Below are 22,426 nucleotides of genomic sequence, written 5' to 3'. Positions count from 1 at the left end.
CTGCTTGGAGGGAGGGACTTCCTTTTGGGGTGTTTTGGGGGGGCTGCTTTATTGGATAGGAACCATTCTGGTGTCATTGGATTCCTCTCAGCCTGCCCTTTCCGACGAACTATGGCAAGTTCGCCTACTTGCGAGTAAATGCGCAATATGGCTCAGTTTCATTTTCCATAGGGTTCCATGCATTTTTTTTGTTTCTGGTTTTTTGGCCATAGCTTTTGATGGAAAGGAGATATTTCAATCCAGTTTTTTGCATTGCATTCCACTGGAAATTCTGCATCCAACTGTATATAGCATGATGGGGTTACTCCTAACCTTCATGATGTAAGCGATGTTGGGGCATTTGTGGTGTGTCACCCCCCAAGGGTGGTAGCCGGGGCAGACCACCCCCCTGCCCCCACTAGCTACGCCACTGGACTAGCTGCCACAGGCATCAACATTAGAGAATACAGTATATGAGTGAGTGTGACATTGAAATAATCTCTGAAAATCTTTGTCCGTTCTCATGCTCCTTTCCACCTGTCTATGACTTATCATTTCTTTTTTTTGAAAAATGACTACCAAGATTTCATTGCATTCCAAAAAGCCTGTCCGTCCATCCTTCCCATCCTTCCAGATTGGGTGTTTGATATGGAATTCTCACTCTTCATTCACTCATTCTTTACAAGAGGTTCACACAATGTCATTATTCGCCTATTGTTCACCTGTATTTTCCTGATGCGGAATTACTCACATTTAATTAATGCAGAAAGTCAAATTGCTTGTTGTTGTTGTTGTTTTTGGAACAGCAGTACAGTAGACTTTTCTTTGGTACCCAGATACCACAGAACACTCCAGAAAGAAGACAGCCAGAGGGGGTGGATCAGTCTACTGTGTCCCCAACTATGCTATATCTAATGCAGTGTGAAAGGAACTTTGAAATCCACTTCAGAATTCCACAAATGGAAAAGCAGCAAGTGGCTGATGGTACAAGAGCATGTCTGGAGGCACCCCCTCCCCTTTTTACAAGAGAATCTGCCACGTAAGAGTCTGCATCTGAAACTTCCCAAACTGACTGGGAAAATAGGGAAAACAAGCATCAGTCTTAGACGTGAAGCCCCCCCCCCCAGGACTACCATTTTTTATATTGTCTGTTGGATCCATTCACAGCTCCCAGCACCTGCTTCTGAAGCACATCAGCTGAGTTTTTGTCCACATTTCTTTGAACATACAAAAGTGTTTTTTTTCTTTTCACCATCTAAGCACTGCCTTCTCCTTTTCCACCCACTGAAGCAATTCCAGCTCTCTCCCCCTTCTCCTTTATCTTGGAAGATCTGATGCCAAACAGCAGAGGTTCTTGGTTTGGTCTTTCTGGTCTCTCACAGCAGGTGAGATTCAACACATTGACATGAAAGGTCACCTTTGGAACCGTATTATATGTGACTGGCTGGAAAACACATCTACTTATTTTCTATTTTTTCAAACTGCTAGCCAGTCTCCTGGGTGCTGTCTCTATTTCATAAGCTTCTGCTCTCCCCTGGAGCCTCACACAATGCCTTTTAAAAAAGCACACCTGGTTGATCGCATTTATTCTTCTTGCTACTAACCTTTAGAAGGCAGGGATTTAACTCTTTAGCGGAAATGGTTACATGATCAGTTTTAATCAAAACTGTCACCACCAAGCAGACAGGTACCACAAGAAAGACTATCGGGTACAAGCTTTACAACATCATAGGTCATAGTGCATTTCTGATATGAGACAGGAGACATGTGGGAGAGCTGTCATCGTGGACAATGGGCCCTAATCTTCTGGCAGAAAACAGTTTCCCAGGGCAGGAGAAGTATCAGTTTAAAAGGTAAAAACTGGTACACATATTAGAATGGAATCATTAGCTTTTTCTACTATTATTATAATCTACGTACTTGCAAGATCAGGTGGTTGAGTGCCTATCAGATTGTGAGCATAAAAGAATCATCCACAGACAACATGGTGGTGGACAGCATAGTGGCTTATACATACTCAGGGGAGCTCCCCCTGCCAGTATACAGAAATAAACACATTTGTAAATGGGGGGGTGCAGAATGGGCAGGAAAGCCTGACTTGGACAGATTGTACTTCTTGGTCTCCCAGAGCTTCAGAACATTGACATTGTGAATGGCGAGAGGGGGAACCAGAAAACCAGAGTTTTTGACCAGCTAGAGTCCCTAACAAGTTAGGGTACCCTAACTCAGGATACGCTGTGGGCATTTTAGCTAGGGTGAGGAAACAATTTGTTCCAGTCTCATTTGGAAATACTGTAATGCATGTGTATTCTATGACACCCCAGTTACTAAACAAGCTGGACTATAGGACATGTGTATCCCAATGTAAGGTACTTTCACACAGCTTGAAACCTGAAATGTGACACATAAGTCCAAAGTGCTTTGATTGTTGGAAAAGTCTGTAAAGGGAGTCTATGGAACATAAAGTTTACCACAAGATGAGGCTAGGGGAAAACTACACATTACATTAAATGCATTATTAGCCCTGATGTGCTGAACTTTTATTAAATAGTAGCCTCAGAGAGACGGATCTCACCCAGACCCAGGCATGGCATTGGAAAGAAGTGGGTTTTAATTCTTTGTTCCCACCACAGTCTCAATCTAGATTGCCCCCCCCCCCCATGGCTGTTATTTGCCCAGGACTGAAAGCTCCCTTGTCACCAGCTTCTCTTCTGGAGCAAATTGAAGCCTTGAAGGGATCCAGATCAGAACCATGATGGGGCAAAGCATTAAAGCTCCCCTCTCCCCCACACTGCAGTATCGACTCAAATCAAGGGTTCCTCCATGGCTGATATTCAATATTCAAAAGTGCAAAGTGTCACATCAGGACATGATGCATTTAATGTGTTGTTCAGGCTTAGATCCCTAGCACAGACCTACGCAAACCACATTTGAGATGAAATATTAAACTCTGAGAGTTTGGATTTCTCCCTTCACACACCTGTTATCAGCCTTTGACTAAGGGCAGGCCATAGGTTTCCAACTGCAAGCCAAAAACATACATATGCTTGCCAACTACAAGTTGTTTTTATTAGTAAACATATACTGCTGTGGTGCCTATGTAAAACAGAATGTGTCCTGTGGAACTTGGTTTGAATGCATAAAATATTTGTGCAAACAATAATACAGTATTGAGAAGTCTGAGGAAAATGTCACTGGTCTGTCTGTAGATTTAGAGTCCGTGACCTGGAAATGAAAGACAAGCCCTCTGAGGTACCATTTCCTTTGAGTCCAAGTTCCCTTGGGGCTTCACAGAAAGAAATAAAGAAGAAGAAAAAAGCCCCAGCGATGCTAGAGAGTGGAACAAGTTTATTTTGTCATTCGAACAAGAAGATGAGAAAAATCATTAGTTTCACTCAAGATACTCCCAAGCTGGAGGCTTTAAAGTTATTACTCTGATGATGGCAAAGGTTAATTTATTGATCAGAGGAGACAATGTTGTTCCAACAATTAAAATTAATTCTTTGCCTTTGTGCACAGCAAAGGGACAGATGGCAAAGAAGTAGGAGGGGAGGCAGAAAAAGAAGGCAGGAGGAAAAAATGTTAGCAAGTGAAATAAGGAGAATAAAAAACCAAGACATCCTCCTCAGGCTTTTGCAGGAGGAACCAGCAGTTGCAAAGTTAAAGAGTGGTCTTCTCAAACTGCTGAGAGTAGATGACACAGACTATCCTAAACCATATTCTGGAGTCCCATACAGCCATACCTTCCATTTTGTCTGTCATCTTGCATCCAAAGAACTAACCTGGCCCTCCTTAAACTCTTGTTGAAAAGAGTAAGAAATAAATATCCTAAAGGGCCCAATCCTATCCAACCTTCCAGCGCTGGTGCAGCCATACCAACAGGGTGTGCACTGCATTCTGCAGTGGGGGGCAGGCACTGTGGCCTCCTGCAGTTAAGGTCATGTTTGTTTCCTTGGGGCTGTTTAATTGGCATTGAAAAGTTAGATAGGATTGGGCCCGCCATCATTAATAACTGTGTCCCTGTTTCCAACCTGTTTACTTTGTACCACAGAACTCTGCCAAGTCTGATGCACAAGGCTAGTTTTTCTCATCTTCTTGTTCAAATGACAAAACAATCTTGTTCCACTCTTTAGCATCACCGGGGCTTTTTTCCCTTTATTTTTTTCCTGTGAAGCCCCAAGGGAACTTGGGCCCCAAGGAAATGGTACCTCAGAGGGCTTGCCTTTTTATTGATCTCTACTGTAAGCGGTCCCCATGATCCAAACCTTCGGCCAGTTGGCCCTGCCTCCGAAACCAGTAACGCCAAGAAATCATTTATCCAATGTGTGCATGTGTGTGCACACGGGGAGTTCATGTGAGAGTCCGGGCTCGGGAGCCCCCAAACTTTGACTCCAGATTAAAATCACAAAAGAAGATGGCCAAGAGAGCTGCTTACACCGCAACTGAAGCACCAGCCCCCAGCAGTGATTCATTTAGCCAGCACAACAGAGGAGGTTGGCACCTGTTGTAGTCTGCAGAAGCAAGAGCTGGAGCATGGCCTGCAGTGCCACCTGGTGGCACATTGCAAAACCTCCATACCAATAGCAGAGCCATAATAAAACTAGCTTCAGGCTTGTGTTACTGAAACCCATCTGCTGCTCACAAAGATGGTTCCAAGAAGAAGCACTTGGCAGAAGACTCTGTGCTCTGGGGCAGTCGTGTTCTTCAGACCTGACCTCCCTGCTGTTACCAGCTGGAAGGAAGAACTCTCACCCCAGTCAAACTGCCTGTCTCCTAAACTCAGGAGAGCTATTCTGGCAGGCTACAGAGAAAATTCACTTGGTGGAACAGCGCTGGCTTCCCCTTATTTGTTTGTTTTTCTTTAATTTAATTATTTACAATTATTTATTTTAATTTGCTTCATGATGTCACTTGCAGTCATGACATCACTTGAAAAATTAATTAAATATGTCACACGGGGTAAGAAATTTATGGGCCCAGATGTCAAATGACCTAGCTACGCCACTGGCGATGGTACAAGAGCTGCTGCTGCATCGTCCCCATACTGGGTCATAGGGGAGGAGCACACACCATAGAGCTCAGTGCTGCCCCAATTGTACTGGGGGTTCTAGGGCTTACTTCTTTCTTGTGCAGGGACTATGGGAGGAAGTGGAAGTACAGTCAGTGAGGGGCAAAAACAAATGGCGCTCCTGGACTGAAGAAACGCCTTCATTTCTTTTGGTGCAGGGCCTGGGCATAGATGGAACCCATTGCCTCTGAGCTGGATGGCTCAAGGAAAAAAGAACACAAGTTGGCTCTCAGCTGGCAGACTTTGATAAGTGCCTAACATCGCCAACCATCAGCATTACCATTTTGAAGGTCCTTCTCACGCTAGGATCAACTTTCCAGAAGCTGGGATAATACTGGCAGAGGAGACACAGTGTGGGCTCAGCCCAGAGAGCAGGTAGGTTGGACCCTGGCTAAGAACCTGCACCCATCAGAGGACTCATCTGGCCAGGATGATCCTGGCAGCACTGGTATGACCCAATGCACCATGGGAGGGCACCACCTGGCACTGCAGGGCTTTGCCTCCCCTGGTACCAGCATTCACACTACTCATGTGCCCAAAGATTTCTAATGTTATCCTGACAGTGCAAGGAGGTGTGGCACGACAACAGATCCCACCACTGTAATCTGTTTATAAAAATAAACTTATTCAAGCCAACCCCCCCAAAATCAAGAGGTAAGTAAGTGGCATTGAAAGGTTAAGGAATAACAAACCATGCAGATCCTAGCTATCCCCCCGCCCCCCCCACACACACACGCACTGCATTTTTTCCAATTCTTAAACAAACAAAAATCTGACCACTCTCAAGATTTCCTTGAGGTTCCCATGCCAGAAAATGCAAGAGTAGAGCACTGGGGTTCTCTGAGGCTACAACTCTATGAAAACTCTAATACGCACACAGGAGTCTGATGATGGATTAAAAATAGCCCTGGTTAAGATTGTATCATCCCTCATACTGGCAAAGCAGAAGTCACTCTACACATCTTCATTGTTTCTTACATGTTGCAGTTCCAGGTACCGAAACAAAATTCTTGGTCTGAGACCTATCTCCAAGGCCTCCAAGATAAGCCCTCACTTGGGGTGTCAAACTCATTTTGCACAGCAAGTCAAATAACATTCATGATGCCTGCTGAGGGCCAGAAGTTATGTAACTAAGCAGGAAGTGATGTCATTAAACGGCTGTGACCAGAATTAAGCACTTTTTCACTTAGGAACTCATTAGCTGCAAATGAAATAAGAAAAATCACACAAATATTTTCAAGATATGGGAGAGCCCAATTATCACACAGGCCACCCTTTCAGCAGTGACACCTCAGCACAGCTCAGTAGCTGAGAGCAGCTGGAGGTGGTGGTGGGAGAGCCCAAGGACCAAATCAAGAGCTTCTGCGGGCTGCATCTGGTCCATGGGCCTTATGTTTCACACCCCTGCCCTAACCTAATCCAATGAAAACAAGCAGCCTGGTTTCCTGGCTAAAGGCCTTGCCTCCAGTCTAACTAATAGTGCAAAAAAATTAAACAAGCACATACAGACTAGCAGAAAGCATGAACACTTATCTTTTTTCTTTCTTCCTGTCATGTATAGTACTGGCAGAGTGTTAAACGTTGGCAGTTCCACAGCACACTGCAAATCTGTGTGTGTGGTGTGTGTGCTGACTGGGCAGAAATATAAAACTGGCGGTGGGAGGAGGAAAAGAAGGGAATTACAGCTCATCTTACGTATATCTGCCCATAGAAGAGACAGGAAGGAGGCAGGAACAATCATTCCCATGATACTGTGGAGTCCCGGTTCCAGTCACGTTGTGCTACAACTCTGTATTTTCAGAGTTTTTTCCTCTGCATAGGGTTACCAGATACAAAGGGGGACAGTGTGCCTATACCTTTAACCATTGTATAGAAGGGGGAATTTTGGCAGATGCAGTTTTTTAAACCGTCCATGTTGAGCGGCACCTGCCAAAATTCTCTCTTCCATACAATAGTTAAAGGTATAGGCACACTGTCCCCCTTTGTAACTGGTAACCCAAACTCTGCAGCTTTTTTTGGCTACAGTTTGTCAGTTCTCTGTCCAAATTGCTCCTGCTCAGAAGCTATGGTATAAAACAACCTGCTGGGTGCTATTGTTCACAGTCACATATCTCCAATGTCCTCTTCCCTCATCAGTGGTATTCAATGGCTGTGTATGTTTGATTGTGTTGGGCTGCAGGTGAGGGCTACTTAAAACTGTGCCATATTAAATAGCCTGCTACCTTTGCTAAGCCTCTGAATAAGTTGGTATTTGGCTTTTTATCTACCATCTAGAAAATGTGCCTCCAAATTATTCCAAACTGAAAAGACAAAATTATATAATTTAGCATTTTAAAATACTGTTATCTAAGTGTTACATGATTTCTGACACCCATTTTGCATCTCTGCCAAGGCTGTGGACAGTGTAGGTGCACTTACTGCCCAGATATACCACTGATTATGCTCATGTTGTTGAAGCCTTAATTTTGACCCTTCACCTTGGCACCATTCATTACAAAGTCAAGGACCGCATGACAAATGAATCACTCAGAACGTTGCATTGGCTAGCTGGAGTGTACATCAGTGATATGCAGTCAGATAGGCAGAAGAGGAAGAGCCTCACCCATCCCAGCAAGTAAATAAAAAAGTAAAGGAGTACCTCTTGCCTTTCCCAAACTGCTCCTTTCTGCTCCTGCTCCTGCTCAGTCCATTTAAAGCAGTGGTTCCCAACCTTTAAGAGACTGCGGACTACTGAGGCAAAAATTGGAATCATCATGGACCACATGCGGCTGTGGGTGGACTGACCTCTGCCCTCTCTAGTAGTCTGTTTCCCAAGCACTCCCCTAAAGAATCAATCATGGAATCATAGAGTTGGAAGGAACCTAAATAGGTCATCTAGTTCAACCCCCTGCCTTTGGTAGGACATCCTCTTAGAGCATCTCCAACAGGTGCTTGTCAAGCCTCTGCTTGAATATCTCTAGTGAGGGAGAGTCCACCATCTCTTTCGGAAATCTGTGCCACTGCTGAACTGCCCTGACCTTCAGGAATTTCTTCCTGATGTCTAATCAAAATCTCCTCTGTTGCTGTTTGTACCCATTGGTTCTAGTTCTACTTTCAGAGACAGTTGAGAATAAATTATTCCTTTCTTCCATATGACAGCCCTTTAGGTATCTGAAGAGAGCTATCATATCCCCTCTCAGCCTTCTCTTCTCCAGGCTGAACATGCCAAGTTCCCTCAACGTTTCCTCATAGGGCTTGTCCTCCAGCCCGCTGATCGTCCTCGTCACTCTCCTCTGAACCTGCTTCAGTTTGGCTGCATCAGGGAGGCTGCATTCTCTGCTGCATCAGAGAATATTAGGGAGGACAGAGAATGAACTGCCCACAGGCACAGCTGACAAGTGGTTGTGGCTGTGGGCAGTTTCTACCCTCTTTGATGGTCTTTGGTGGAGACTGTTTGCTCAGCAAGACACTGGAAATGATCAAAGGTTCTTTTTCCTGAGACCTCGCGGACCACTTCTCAGGGTCTTACGGACCACCTGTGGTCCCTGGACCACAGGTTGGGAACCAGTGATTTAAAACACACATACATAAACATGGAGGGAACAAGGAGAGCTGCCAATCAATTCAGTTGCTATGGTGGCTTGCAAGGGACAAAGGCAAGGATGCCTGTGCAATTAAAGCCATCAGGGAGAGCTGCCTCCATTTGCCCAATAATTTAAAAAAGGCAGCACATATGTCATCAGTCTCTGGGGAGGCATCAGGAAGAGTTGCCTCTGTTGGGCCCCAAAGAGCTGCTAGGCATAAATCAGGGGGGATGGAATGTCAAAAGAACAGATGAAGAACCCCTGCAGTTAGGCAGCTCTAGGCTCCTACCCAATTGAGAAAGCTAGATAAGGAAAGCAGAACAATGGGCACATCTTGCAATTTGTGTACATTCTAGGCAAGGTTACAATACTGCTTGGCCAATAAGACAGTTGAGAGGAAGGATCACACACCTCCTGTGTGAGTAGCTTGTGGAGAGAGCAAAATACTGAGAAAAGTACTGAGTGAAGAGTGTTGCATTTGAGTAAAGGGGTGTAGCTGCTTTGTGAAAAAGCAATATAGAAAGTTTGCTGCCCCGAATGTCAGGGCTCCTGTCTGAGTTGAGACTCTTGTCTCCAGGAAGTCAAAGCCTCAATAAACTTTTGCTTTGTTTTCCACCTCAGTGTTGTCATTTGGCTCTGCACCACATTGGACAACTGAACTGCTGCTTGGCCTGATATAGGCCTACTTAAAGGGTACTTTAAGGGTACTTAAAAGCAGGGTGGCTGGCTGGCTTCCAATCAAAAAATAGCAGGACACCTGCATCAGCAGGGGGGGGCAGTGGGAAGAGTTACTTCTCTTCTGTTTAAAAAAAGCCAAAAAAAAGTCAGCACCTGTACAAACAACCACTTTTCATAGCACCAGGAGAGGCAGCTTTTTGATTTCTTCAGGAGCCTGTGCTGAGCTCTCCCTAGCTCTGAGTGGGGAAGAAGAGGTGAGTTTTTTAAAAAAATTTGCAGGCATGCATTGCTTAACAACTGTACACTTAATGAGGCTCTTAATGAGTCAGTCAGGTCTCCCATAGTCTGCAGCAGTCTATTTACACAACAAAGAGGCTCTTAATACAGTGTCTCTCAAACTTTGGCTCAAGACCCACTAGGTGGGTCGCTAGTCATTTTCAGGTGGGTCCCCATTCATTTATTTTTAATAAATTAGACTTGATGCCACCATGGTATGCAATTATATTTGGGAAAATGTTACACATCTGTACTTTTAACAGGCTACTATGTATATGCTTTCAACAATGACAGTAAATGTAACTTACTTCTGGGTAAGCGTGGGTAGGATTACAACCCAGGCCTGTTTAAAATTTTCCTTCTTGAAAATCACTTCCACTCATGACATCTCTTCCAGTGGGTCCTGACAGATTCTCATTCTAAAAAGTGGGTCCCAGTGCTAAGTGTGTGAGAACCACGGCTCTAGACCACTTTTCAACTTCCAAATTCCCTTTCTTAAATCTTGCCACTCTTCTTGACCTTTTTAAGCACCTGCAAAAAGTTTGAGAACCACTGTCTTAATACAAAGCAAAGTCAATCTATCTCCAGTATCCTGGGCAGTATCCTGTACAGTTAGCTAGTATCTCGTAGAGTGTCTGTTTACACAACAAAGGGTGCAATCCTACCCTGCGCTGGAACAGGCAAGCCAAGAAGCTTGCACTGTATCCAGCACAGCACTGGGTCCAGAATAGGCTCAGCCAGAGGCAAGGGGAAACTTTTCCCTTTATCCCTGGGTAAGGCGCCCTGGCCCCTATGGGTCTCCTCAGACCCATGCCACCTCCAGAGGTGGTGCAAGTCAGAGGAGAGCATAGTGACTTCAAACTGCTTCAAGCTACTTCAAAACCACCAGATCCCAGCCCTGCCTTCTGCTCCCCACCCGATTGCCCTAGGGCCGCCCACAGCCTGCCCTCCCCCTGACCTTGAACGCCTCCCGCCTCCCTCCTGCCTCCTCCCTCTGCCTCCTCTGCCCCTCCTCCTCTGGACCAATGCAAGGCTTGCTGTACAATCCATCGTGGAGGCTGGAATCAGCTTCCGTGTGCCGGCACACCTCTATGCGCCAGGATGGCTTGCATGTGAGGAGGCACAAACATGCTTTACAGCATGTTTGTGACCCTCCTGGGCCAGCGCAAGGGACTTGTGCCAGCCCAAGTGCAGCTTAGGATTGTGCTGAAAGACACTAGATTGGGCTGAATGTTCACTTAATAACCTAGGCTGCAATCCTAACCACACTTTCCTGAGAGTAAGCCCCATTGAACAAAATAGGACTTACTTCTGAGTAGACCTGGTTAGGATTGTGCCCCTAAATGCATAACAACATGGATCAGAGAACATATCCCCATTGTTAGGTGATTCACACCTGTATTTCTGGAGGGGGGAGAGTGTGTGCATATTTCAGGGACTGAGCTTAAGGGGGGAGGGAGAGGGGATTGTGCATTGCCTCCCCAGACCTGACCTCACAGCACATCACTGGTGTACGTGTGCATACAGGCATGTGCCTAGGAGGAGGAACAGAGTGAAGCTTGAATTCATTATCTTATTCTGGATTGGTATATTAGTGATGACTAATTTAATGACTGTGTATCCAGATTTAAAACATTCACAGCAAGCATAGTGATTTCATGCAAAACCTTTCAGGTAGTGGAACCTAGGAACAGAAAAACAACTTGTTTAACATCAGAAAGACGAAAGCCAATAGAATATAAGTGTTAACTATTTACATTATTCACACTCAGCACTCTGAAGAGAAGAAGGCAACTTGGAGGATTTGGGGGTGATGAATGTGAATTTGTTGTTTGCAAACTGTACTTGGAAGTTCAAAGATTAAAATCTACCACACTTTCTACACAGTTTTGGAATGCTGAAACCTGTTTTCTTGATTCTGTTGGCATCTCTTATGATAGAAATCTCCAAAAACAATACACACACACAAAAATCAATTCTGATTTTTTTTAAAAAACAAACTTATTCAAATACATTTCAAACTAAAATTTTATTCAAAAAGTTTGTATTTAAAACACAATTGCATATGTACCACCATGCTTTTCGTGGCATATTAATTGTGTTAGTGGTTCATTATCATGCTGTTCTCACACTCTGTTTTGAAGTTATTGCCATCTGCGTTTTTGGTTGGCAGTCATTTTATTTCTCATGATTTTGACCCTGAATTTCAAAAAACAGTATAAGAGACTCAATTTTCCAAATCTCCAAATCCTTCAGTCAAAATGGTTGCCCACGTTTTCTCAGAAATTTCCTACTATACAGTCACCCTTTCTCTGGAAGAGGAAGGGGGCATTCTTAACAACCTGGGAATGTCACTTCCATTCCATGAGGCAGGGCCAGGCTTTCTTGATGTCTCCGCCTTCAGTGTGAGGGCATCCTAACCCAGTCTGGCTCTGCCTCCCTAAGAGTCAGGTTGGGATTTGCAGGGCTCCATAAAACTCAGCTAGATAAAAAAATTTTCTCGCCTCCTCCTTGTCCCTCGCTCTCTCTCTGCTTCTTTCCCTTCCTGGCACCGCTTGATTGCCTCCCCGCCCCTCCCCTACCCATTTCCCTGTCTTAGGCAGAGGAGGTTTGGACAGAGAGGCCAGGACTAGGCACGTGGCCTTCCCAACTCAACCTAAATTGGAAGACCCTAATAAAGTCACAGCAAGATGTGCCTCTAGCACAAGCCACTCCCCCTCCACCTACAGTGGAGTGTAGCCCAGACTCCTGGGGGCAGTTGCAGCTTGCGGACAAGCACTTCCCTCAGGCAGGCCACCACAACACTCCCCCCTTCCTGCTCACAGCCAACTCTCTAAAGTGGTTTAAAGTTCTGGAGTTCCATCCACTGGCTGGTTTGCACAGGAAAAAAGACATGCGACTGCACCAATTTTGGAGGCCTGCCATACCTATTAAGGCCTCAGTGATGGGGTTCTAACAGCCCTCTAACTGTGCCCAGGGACAAGCCAAACCCAGTGCCTCCACTCTGCTAGCAGGGGAGACCTGCCCCGGTTCAGGAGCCCCTTTTCTGGAGAAGGGGAAGAGCCATGGAGCAGGAGGCTTTGGAGGGGCAACGGGGGGAGCGGGAACCCATTGGAGGGGGGGAAAGGGGGTGCCCTTGGCACAAGAAAGCTCCAAGCCAGATCCATCTGAGACAGGGGGCTCCCTGGATCCCCATACCTCCAAATAGATTCCTGCTATGGTCAGGGAGGCCCTGGATACAAACCAGCTTCCCTCCATTATTAAGCAGACCATCAAGGAGGCTAGGAAACCAAAGAAAAGACCTTGGCCCCCTAGTCCTCCCATCTTCGTCTGTGTCAGCCAGTGAGGGCTATGGGGATGCATCTCCCCCTTGCCCTCAGCTCTTCTCCATCCTCGTCCTCCTCAACTGATCTGAGCTCTCGGGGGTTGAAACAGAGGATGATCAGAACGATATGATGGACAGGCTTTTTCCAGTAGACCTCTTCCCTAGAATGTTTGGCAAAGCCACCCAATATCTCAACTTGTCTCTGAACCAGGGAGCTTCCCCAGCCTCCACCAAGGCCCATTCCAGGCAGCTTTTCCCACAAGAGCCAGTCAAGCCTATAGTCCTACCCTTCCCAGAAGCCTCCCAGCATGTTCTGGAAACTGAGTGGAGCTGAAGGAGGAGAAACCAAGCAAGTCCGGCCTTGCCTCATGAAGTCGGAGGGGCATTCTCAGGTCATTAAGAATGCCCCCCTTCCTCCATGAACCTTTTACCACATGTGGTGGACATGTTCAAAAGTAAAAAAATATTGGTTACAAATTCATGCACAGATACAGTTGATCTTAGAAACAAATGTACAGTTGAAGCCAGAAGTATTTTTATTAGGTATGACAGATGAATATGTGGAAAGAAAAAATGAAGTTTTATTTCTGTACATGATAAGTGCTACCAGAATACTCTATGCTCAATATTGGAAGACTATAAACATACCCTCAATAGAAGAATGGTGGACAAAACTTATGAACTTTGCAGAGATGGACAAACTCACAACTTTACTTGAAGAGAACTCAACAAAAAACTTCTTGAAAAATTGGAAACCAATTATTGACTTTTTGAAACACAGAAAAAATAATAATTTAATGCATTATGGATTTGAAGATTAGTTTTAAAGGATTAGATAATAATATAGACTAACTTTTGTTAATGTTCAGACTTATATATATATATATATATATATATATATATATATATATATATATATATATATATATAAAATAAACATACAATACATAAACAAATACTCTAATGGTGTAGCAAGAGCGAAGCCAAAAAATTCTAACTACTTAAATATATATTTAAGTAGTTAGAATTTTTTGGCTTCGCTCTTGCTACACCATTAGAGTATTTGTTTATGTATTGTATGTTTATTATAGTTGTTTATTGTTCTTTTTTCAATGTGTATGTGTCATGTTTGACAAACTAAATAATAATTAAAAAAAGAGAGTGCCCCCCTTCCTGCTCCAAGAATAGGATATTCACAGGTAAGGAATTTCATTTTTCTGAAAATTGTCCTCCGACTCAAACCTTCTAAGGACCTACACCGGTGGAACACACGTTCTGCCAGCAAGAGATGCTGTAAAAGCAGCGTGAAGTGCTTTGTGGCAGCACAAGATCCAGGTGCACCGGGGGGGGGGGGGGAGGCTGGAGCCTTCCCACTGGTGCCAGCAGAGCAACAGAGGCCCTTTGGAGCAGGTAAGTCAAACATGGGGCAGAGGGAAGGCAGGGAGGAGACCCAACTGGGCAGCAGAAGGTGGAATGGTGAGGAGATGGTGGGCAGACTGGGCCCAGGAGGCGGCAGAATTGGAGGCATCAGTGCCTGTCAAATCCCAAGAACCTTCCTTGCCCTGATCCACCTGCACAGATCAACATGGACTTTGCACCAGTGATATCACTGGTGCAGGTCTGGGTTCACCAGTTGTGGTTTCTGGGGCTTACCCTGAGGGGACCTGCAGCAGCACAGGATGCAGTGTAGTCCATGTTGTGCTGCTGCATCACTGCACAGGGATTTAGGTTGGAGCCCAATCCTATGGGCCTCAGCACTGGTGGTACACTCAACTGCCACCACTGGATGTCGCAAACGTGCCACAATGCACATTTGCTGCCCCCATAGAGTAAGCTGCACCAGCAGTGAGGCTTGCGCTGCCGTCAGCGCCACTGAAGCGGCTGTAGGGCAAGGAGGGAGGTGTTCCTGGGGCAGGCAGGGCAGAACAGGTGGTGCAACCGGCCCAGGAGAGGAATGGGACCATCAAAAACCTCCTTTGCTGGATCCAATCCCCTGTGTTGGGCTTGGAAGCCTGACACAGGGCTTCTCAAGTCTGCGCCCGCAATTTAGCTGGTGTAGAAGAAGCCCCACTGGGGCGGCTGGGGCTTTACTTGGGGTAAGAGGACAGATGTCCCTTTCCCCCAAGGAAACTTCTGGCGGCTTCACAGGCCCCGCAAGATACAGCAGCGGCCATTTTGGCATCACTACAACATGCAGTGGCAAGAAGCATAGGATTGAGCTGTTCGTCTTTCTTTTCGGATCATCTCAATATGCTTCAGGGAATAGTGAGTCAGACTTCTAACTGCATGATTTTGGAACAGATTCCACATTTGGATGGAAAAGGAAGAGGCACCTCACAACAACCTGTCCTGCCATAGGAAGCCATTTAAAGAATAAATTTCTGTAAGCAGGAAAGAGAGGCAGGAAAAGTATTTCAAAGAGCCAGGATGCAATTAACTCCAATGAGAATAAGGTCAGGGCACTTCTGATGTTTGTAACAGAATTATACACAGAAGGCCATATTAACGAGTTCCTGACAATAAAACGCAAATAATCCTTTCTGTTTGTTCAGGCATTGCTCAAGGAAGCTTTAAGTACCATTTCCTATTTATACAGCACCACAAAATGTCACATTAGTAGAAATAGACGAGAGACCCAGCAACTCCCACTAGATGTGCCAGGAGATTGCAAGCTCCAGTGAGTACAGTCCTGGGTTGTGACCTGAGCTCAAGTCCCTGGCAGCCACAATCTTGCTGTGAGTCTCCAGGCAGCCTGACAAGGCAGCAGGGAGAGAACATGAATCTGCTGGCTGGTTGGGAAGGATCCACCAACCACCAATCAGCTGGGGGCTGCACATGCGATCCAGATTCTGTACTGTCAGGAAGGCCAGGCTTCATATGCATATCAACTCAAACACCCCTGAACAAGAAAAGAATTTAGCCTGAACAACATAATCTGATACAAGGCTTGTAACCAAGGTATCTTTCAGTTTCAATAATGCATTGCTAAAGACAGACGTATCTCCTTTACACATTTTAAAATAATGTTGAAATCATGACAACAGAAGTCCTACCTGGTCACCTGAAAGACACCCAGAATCACACATTTTTAAAGGATGAATAACCACTTGGGTATATATATTGTTAAGGCCAGGCCAAGACTGCGGGCATCCAAGACCTGAAACCAGACCCTGGTGTTCTCCAACTCAGAATTGCTGAAGCCAGTTTCTAGAAATTAAAGACAGAGCCTGGTGTGCCACAGACAGAAAGCACAATCTACTGACCAAACAAGGACTAAAGATCTGGTTTCTGGTATTTTGAGAAGACCTGGCCAATCCAGAGACTTCATACTGTGTGCCAATCACCGGAGCATACCACTATTCCTTTCTGTGTCTCATGAAGGCTCAGTTAAGCAATCCAAGTAACTCACAACAGTAGGTCCCAGCCCCAGTCCATCCTGTTCGTAATTCAAGCTCCAGATTTCCTTACATATTCATACCCTAGAAAGTTATTTACAAAAAAAGAAAAAAAGAAATTATCAATACTGTCCTCCCAACATTACTTTGATTTTTTCTCCCATAGCTTTTTCTGGTATTAAGTGAAAAATATGAATTAACCATAGGCTGGTCAAAGCCTTGAGACAGCATTTCCTAGACAAGAAGAAGAAGATCTTTAGACATTAAAAAAAATACAAATATCTTTGCATTTGGACAAAAGAAAGCTGTTATTTCACAGCCTAATCCTATGTATGTCTACTCAGAAGCAAGTCCCCTTAGAGTCAATGGGGCTTACTCCCAGGAAAGTGTGGATAGAATTGGGCTGTCAGATATTTACATGAACCACACTGGCAAAAGGCACATTCAACCTTGCATGCATACAATGGAGTTCCAAAGAAGACAAGAATTTTATACATATCAGACATAGTAAGTAGGATGGGCTAGTTCAGACACTGGGAGGGGTGATAAGCATGATAGGATGTATGCTTCAGGAATACAGTCACCACAGTACAACTGCATGTGAGCCAAGCATTCAACAGAACAATGTATTCCTAATGTGCCTAATTTCCACAATCCCCTCCCCTTCAAAAAGGGGTAGTAGAAAATCAAACCAATCTCAAGCACATTTGTACACACCAATGCCTGGCTTTCTCACACAGCATATCATCTGTGCAACAGCAGGCATGCATCTCATCTCCTTCCCTCCTCATCTCACAGAGAAACTCACAGACAGATGCAACATTTGAACTCACTGCCCTGTCATGTTAAAAGGCAATTACATCTATGCCTGACTTTTTGAAAACTGTGCAACAAACCAGAAAGGCAGGAACTCTTATAAAGAAGGGATATTGAGACCATGGCTCTGTGCAGAATTTTGTTCTACCCTGATAAAACAAAAGAAATTGGTCACAGTGGTGGTAATTATCTGTGGTTACCTCATTTGCAGGTGCAGTACTGCACATATCCCCAAGAGGGCAATCTTCTACAAGGAAAAACTAATCCATGACTATCAGTGTTTTCTCTGGAGGGGGTGGGGGAAATACTTTATTATCAGTGTTTCTCAAAGTGTGGGTCAGGACCCACTAGGTGGGTTGTGAGCCAATTTCAGGTGGGTCCCCATTCAACATACAACAAACCTTTATTAGGCATATAATTTTACGGGTCCCCATTCATATCAATATTTTATTTTTAATATACTACACTGCATTTGGGGAAATGTTACAGACCTGTACTTTTACCAAACTACCATGTATATTCTTTTAACAATGATAGTACATGGGACTTACACCTCGATAAGCATGAGTAAGATTGAAACCTAGGTTTGTTAAAAATTTCCGTGCTTGATGATGTCACTTCCAGTCAAGACATCACTTCTTGGTGGCTGCTGGCAAATTCTCATTCTAAAATGTGGGTCCTGGTGCTAAATATGTGAGGACCACTGCTTTATATTAATCAGGATTGTCAACTAACCAGCAAAAAAGAGTTTTGCTTGTTCTTGTGTCTTTAACAGCTTCAGAAACTAGCAGGTGATACTTTCCAGGGCATGGAGAAGTAGCTCATTGCAGCAGATTTATCCAAAACAACTCCTCCTGCTGATGAGAGTTAAAGAATCACAGTATACCAGATCTGTTGAATTAATTCCAATTTACTTTGAATGAAAGACAATGTGGCTTAGAAGAAAGTCAGCAGCTTAAAGGCCCCTATAACAATATCAGTAAATTAGGCTTTATGCCATTTAATTGCTGCAGCCCTTCCAAAGAACCCTGGGTATTGTTCTGTGAGGTCCTGAAGTAGCGCTTGTTTCAGGATGTGCTCAAAGAGTGGTTGGTTCATTCTTGTGAGTGTGCTCAAAGAGAAGCAGAGTGGCTATGACAACACTTTCCAACACTTTCCATAAGTGCTTTCCAACACTTTCCAACACTGCCCAAGTCGGGGAAAGCTGTATTGTGAGTGAGACAGTGGCTGGCAGAAAAAGAACATTTCCTCTCCCCAAAAGAAGATCAGTTGACCCAGCCATATACCAACTCTATTACTCCACACTTTATTACTGACAGCTGAACATACAAATAGACTTCTCTGAAAAAGTCTGTGGGTAGTATTGCTTGCAATTTCTGTCTTTGATGGCTCATTCACTGATTGTCTCTGTCTCTAATTCACACATTCAAACCACCAAGTGAAAAGCAGACATGAGTTGTGCAGCCAAATTCCATGGGGCCCCTGCCTTTGGGAGCCTTTGATGCTGCCCCTTGTTTCTTGTCTTGGACTCTGCCAGGGAGGAATGGCTACTGGGATGAGGAGGGCCAGCATCATTCTTCCCCAAGAATTATTTTACTTCCTCAGGTTAATATTGCTGAGAAAATTCCACTTCACTGACTTGACATGTCCTTCTCCCAAGCACTTCTTTGCTGACAAAGCAGACCGCATATGCCTCCAGGCATTCCTAGGATCTGTCTGCAACAGCTAGAAAGTCCAAGGTTTGTCAACATTCTGTCACTTTCCCTCTTCCGCAATTAGTTGTAGGAAAACAAGAAGGGGGAGGAAACCTGGTTGTCACCATTCTTCAGACAGGAAAAATGCAACAAGGAAAGCTAATCTGTTCTTTGCTCAAGGGTCACCTCCAGGCTCAGACAGTCCTGTGTTGTGCTGGCTCCAGAAATGGCTCCTCCTTGGGTTTGGAGTGAGCCATGGTGGTTTGCTCTGTAGTAATCAGGTAGTAGAATCCAGTGGAAAAAATAAGGAGGCTTCACTTTTGTCAGATTATCAGTTTGGTAAAGCTGTCATTTTATCTCATAGACTCTAAATTCTCACTTTTTTTTCCTTAGAAGGAAAATTTATTTTTCATATATTAGCCTTCCTCCAAGGAGCTCAGGGTGGGGATATATGGTTCCTTCCCTCCTTTTGTCCTCACAACAATTTTGTAAGGTAGGTTAGGCTGAGAGAGGGTGACTGGCCCAAGGTCACCGAGGAAGTTCCATGACTGAGTGGGGATTTGAACCTGGATCTTCCAGGTTTAACAGCGCAATCCTATGCACATCTACTCAAAAGTAAGTTCCATTAGATTCAATGGGGCTTACTCCTAGGAAAATGTGGATAGGATTGGGCTGCAAGTCCTGTAAAGGAAGAGAAAGTATTACTGAGGGCCTCCTCCTGCATCTCTACCCCTCTTTCTCTCAGGAAGCAGTAACCTCAGGCATAACAAGTGCCATTCACACTTACAGTAGCTGAAAGGGGTATCAGGTTTCCCCCTTTGCTACTCATTTCTCTCCCTTTTCTTTTTCAAAAAGAGCTCAACTTTTTCCACTCCACTCCGTCAGTAACTGCACTGTTTAGGTTTGACTAATTTGTATGAGGGCACTGGGGATAAGAATAGGCCCTCAGTTTGGCTGTACTTGTCGTAAGAGGCGACTAAACAGCCACCGGGTAGATGGGGCTCGTCAGCCTGGGAAGGCAGCTCATCTGAGAGAAGGAAAACTCTGATCCCAAACCTCCACTGCCTTGTGGCTACATCCAGTTCTGGAAAAGGCTTCAGGAGTCAACCTCGAGGCAAAATCCGGAGCCGGAGTCCCTGAGGCAGTTCATGGCTGAACACAGTCACGTTCTGGCAACTCCTGCGACGTCGCTGGAACCAACCGTATTGGCCTCTGCCTTTCCATTGGACCATTTCAGCGACGTGGAGAGGGGGGATTTGCTGCATGGGTAACAGCCTATCCTCCATACCTACTTTACCCAGGCTTCGCGCACTGGAGAGGACACTCTGTTCCAGAACCACCATTCAGAGTGTGACACCATAGTCTTCCGAGACTGAAGGATGCCAACTCAATGTATAAGAATATTTGCACATCTAGAAACACTGAAATGGACTCTACCAGGTTGGCAGCTAGCATGCCATCTTTGAATGCCCTCCCCAGTGGCGTAGCTCAGGGGTAGCATTTGCACCAGGCATCAAGCTTTGGGGGAGCAACAAGCTGAGCTTGATACTAGTGACCAAAATTGTGAAAATCTTGGTATGTATGAATAATACCATCATGTTATATTATCATTGAAAAGATGATTTAATGCAGAATGCAATGAAACAAACTGCACTGAAATATCTTTTTTCTATCCAAGGTTATGACCAATTAACCAGAAAATGAAAACACAACTGCCTTGTGGAACAAAAAGTGGATTTGCTTAAGTCCAAACTGACCTATGAGCCTGATTGTTTGAGTGCCAATGAGATATTATGATACAGCATGGAACCAATAACTTTTTATTTATTTACTTAATTAAATTTGATTTTATCATGCAGGGGGGGGGCTACAAAATCTTCCTTGACCCCACATAGCAGATAGATAGATGCCTTATCTATGCCACTGACTGGGGGAAGGCAGCAGAGCAAGTGGGTGGTGAACTGTTGGGGGGAGGAGGTGCGTTCCTCCCAGTTTTCACTTTGTGACATCACTTCCGGGGCAACATTTTGAGCTTGGCTACATGGTCATTAGCTATGCCACAGGCCCTCCCACATTCCCTACAATCCCTGCAACCATATACAGAACAAAAACTAGTGCACCTTGGAGAAGGGTTCCGGTCTTGTCATCTCACTGCTGTGCTAGTTTTTGTTTGTTTTTTAAGCTGTAAGGGGGCTGAGGAGGATAGGGAACGTTCAAGACATGTGGCCTGTACCTGTAGATTGAATTTGTGCAGTTAATACTACCACTTCTGGATGTTTTGTGATGGCTATCCTAGGCACAAGTCAAACATTCAGTCCTTAAATATATGCACAATTTTTGTCCTTTAGGATGGTGAGCCTGTGAAAATGGTAATTTCCCTTCTTTTCTTCCTCTCCCATTTGCTCTCCTACCATTGCCACCAGGCCAGCAAACCCAAACAGCCTTTTTTTGCCACTGTTTAATCCTCAGCACTAGGCAACAGACTGATTTAAATGTACACAAACTGAGACTGACGCATTAATAAGCAATGACCATTTTTCCCTCTAGGGGCGAGGTGACAACCTTAGGAATATTCCTCTTGCTCCTTGTAGAAACTAAAGGCAGTGCAAATACATAATTGACAAAGACATATATGTGAAAGATCCTGCAGAGGGCAGCAATGCATGGTTTCAAAAACACATGGGCAGACAGTCCCATCATTCAGGTAAGCTGAAGGTGGAATGGCTAAGGGGCTTCTCAAATCTCATGCAAAGATATTGGGGAAAGGGAACTACCAATAGCTTCTTTCTTCTCCTCCATGGCTCTCAATAAGACTCTGTCCAGAGTTTTTATGATATGTCTGTTGTGTTATGCCCAACCCTAATCCCTCTGAAATTCTTCACACAAGCCCCAATAGAATGATTCTACCATAGACGAAGGGCCATAAATCAGTGGTAGAGCCCATACCCATTCTAGGTAGGTCCCAGACAGGGCCAGTCCAAGTCCTCCCAATGCCTGAGGCAGCATGCCAAATGCTGCCCCCCTTACCCAATGATGTGTCAGCCTCTGATCCTCCCACTCTCCAAAGTTCACTTTCAACATATTTCCTCTTCCTATCTGTATCCCTTTTCCAAGGAAAAATTAATAATTTTATGCAAAATAATCCTGGTAATTCCATTTCCACTATATCCTTTTTGAGATGTGGTGACCAGAACTGGACACAGTACTCCAGGTGTGGCCTTACCATTGATTTGTAGGCATTATAATATTAGCTGTCATATTTTCAATTCCATGCTTGGGATTGTTAGAAAACATATTGAAAATAAGACAGCTAATACTGTAATGCCGTTGTACAAATCAATGATAAGGCCACATCTGGAGTACTGTGTCCAGATCTGGTCTCCACATCTCAAAAAGGATATAGTGGAAATGGAAAAGGCACAGAAGAGAGCAACCAAAACTAATCCTGGGCTGGGGCACCACCCTTACAGGGAAAGGCTACAACGTTTGGGGCTCTTCAGTCTAGAAAGGAGACGCCTGAGGGGGAACATGATTGAGACATACAAAATTATGCAAGGGATGGATCGAGTGGATAGAGAGATGCTCTTTTCCCTCTCGCAAAACACCAGAACCAGGGGACATCCACTAAAAGT

Source organism: Tiliqua scincoides, chromosome 4, assembly GCF_035046505.1.
Source record: "Tiliqua scincoides isolate rTilSci1 chromosome 4, rTilSci1.hap2, whole genome shotgun sequence".
Lineage (NCBI taxonomy): Eukaryota > Metazoa > Chordata > Lepidosauria > Squamata > Scincidae > Tiliqua > Tiliqua scincoides.
The sequence above is the reverse complement of the archived record's forward strand: the minus strand, read 5'-3'. Positions refer to the sequence as shown.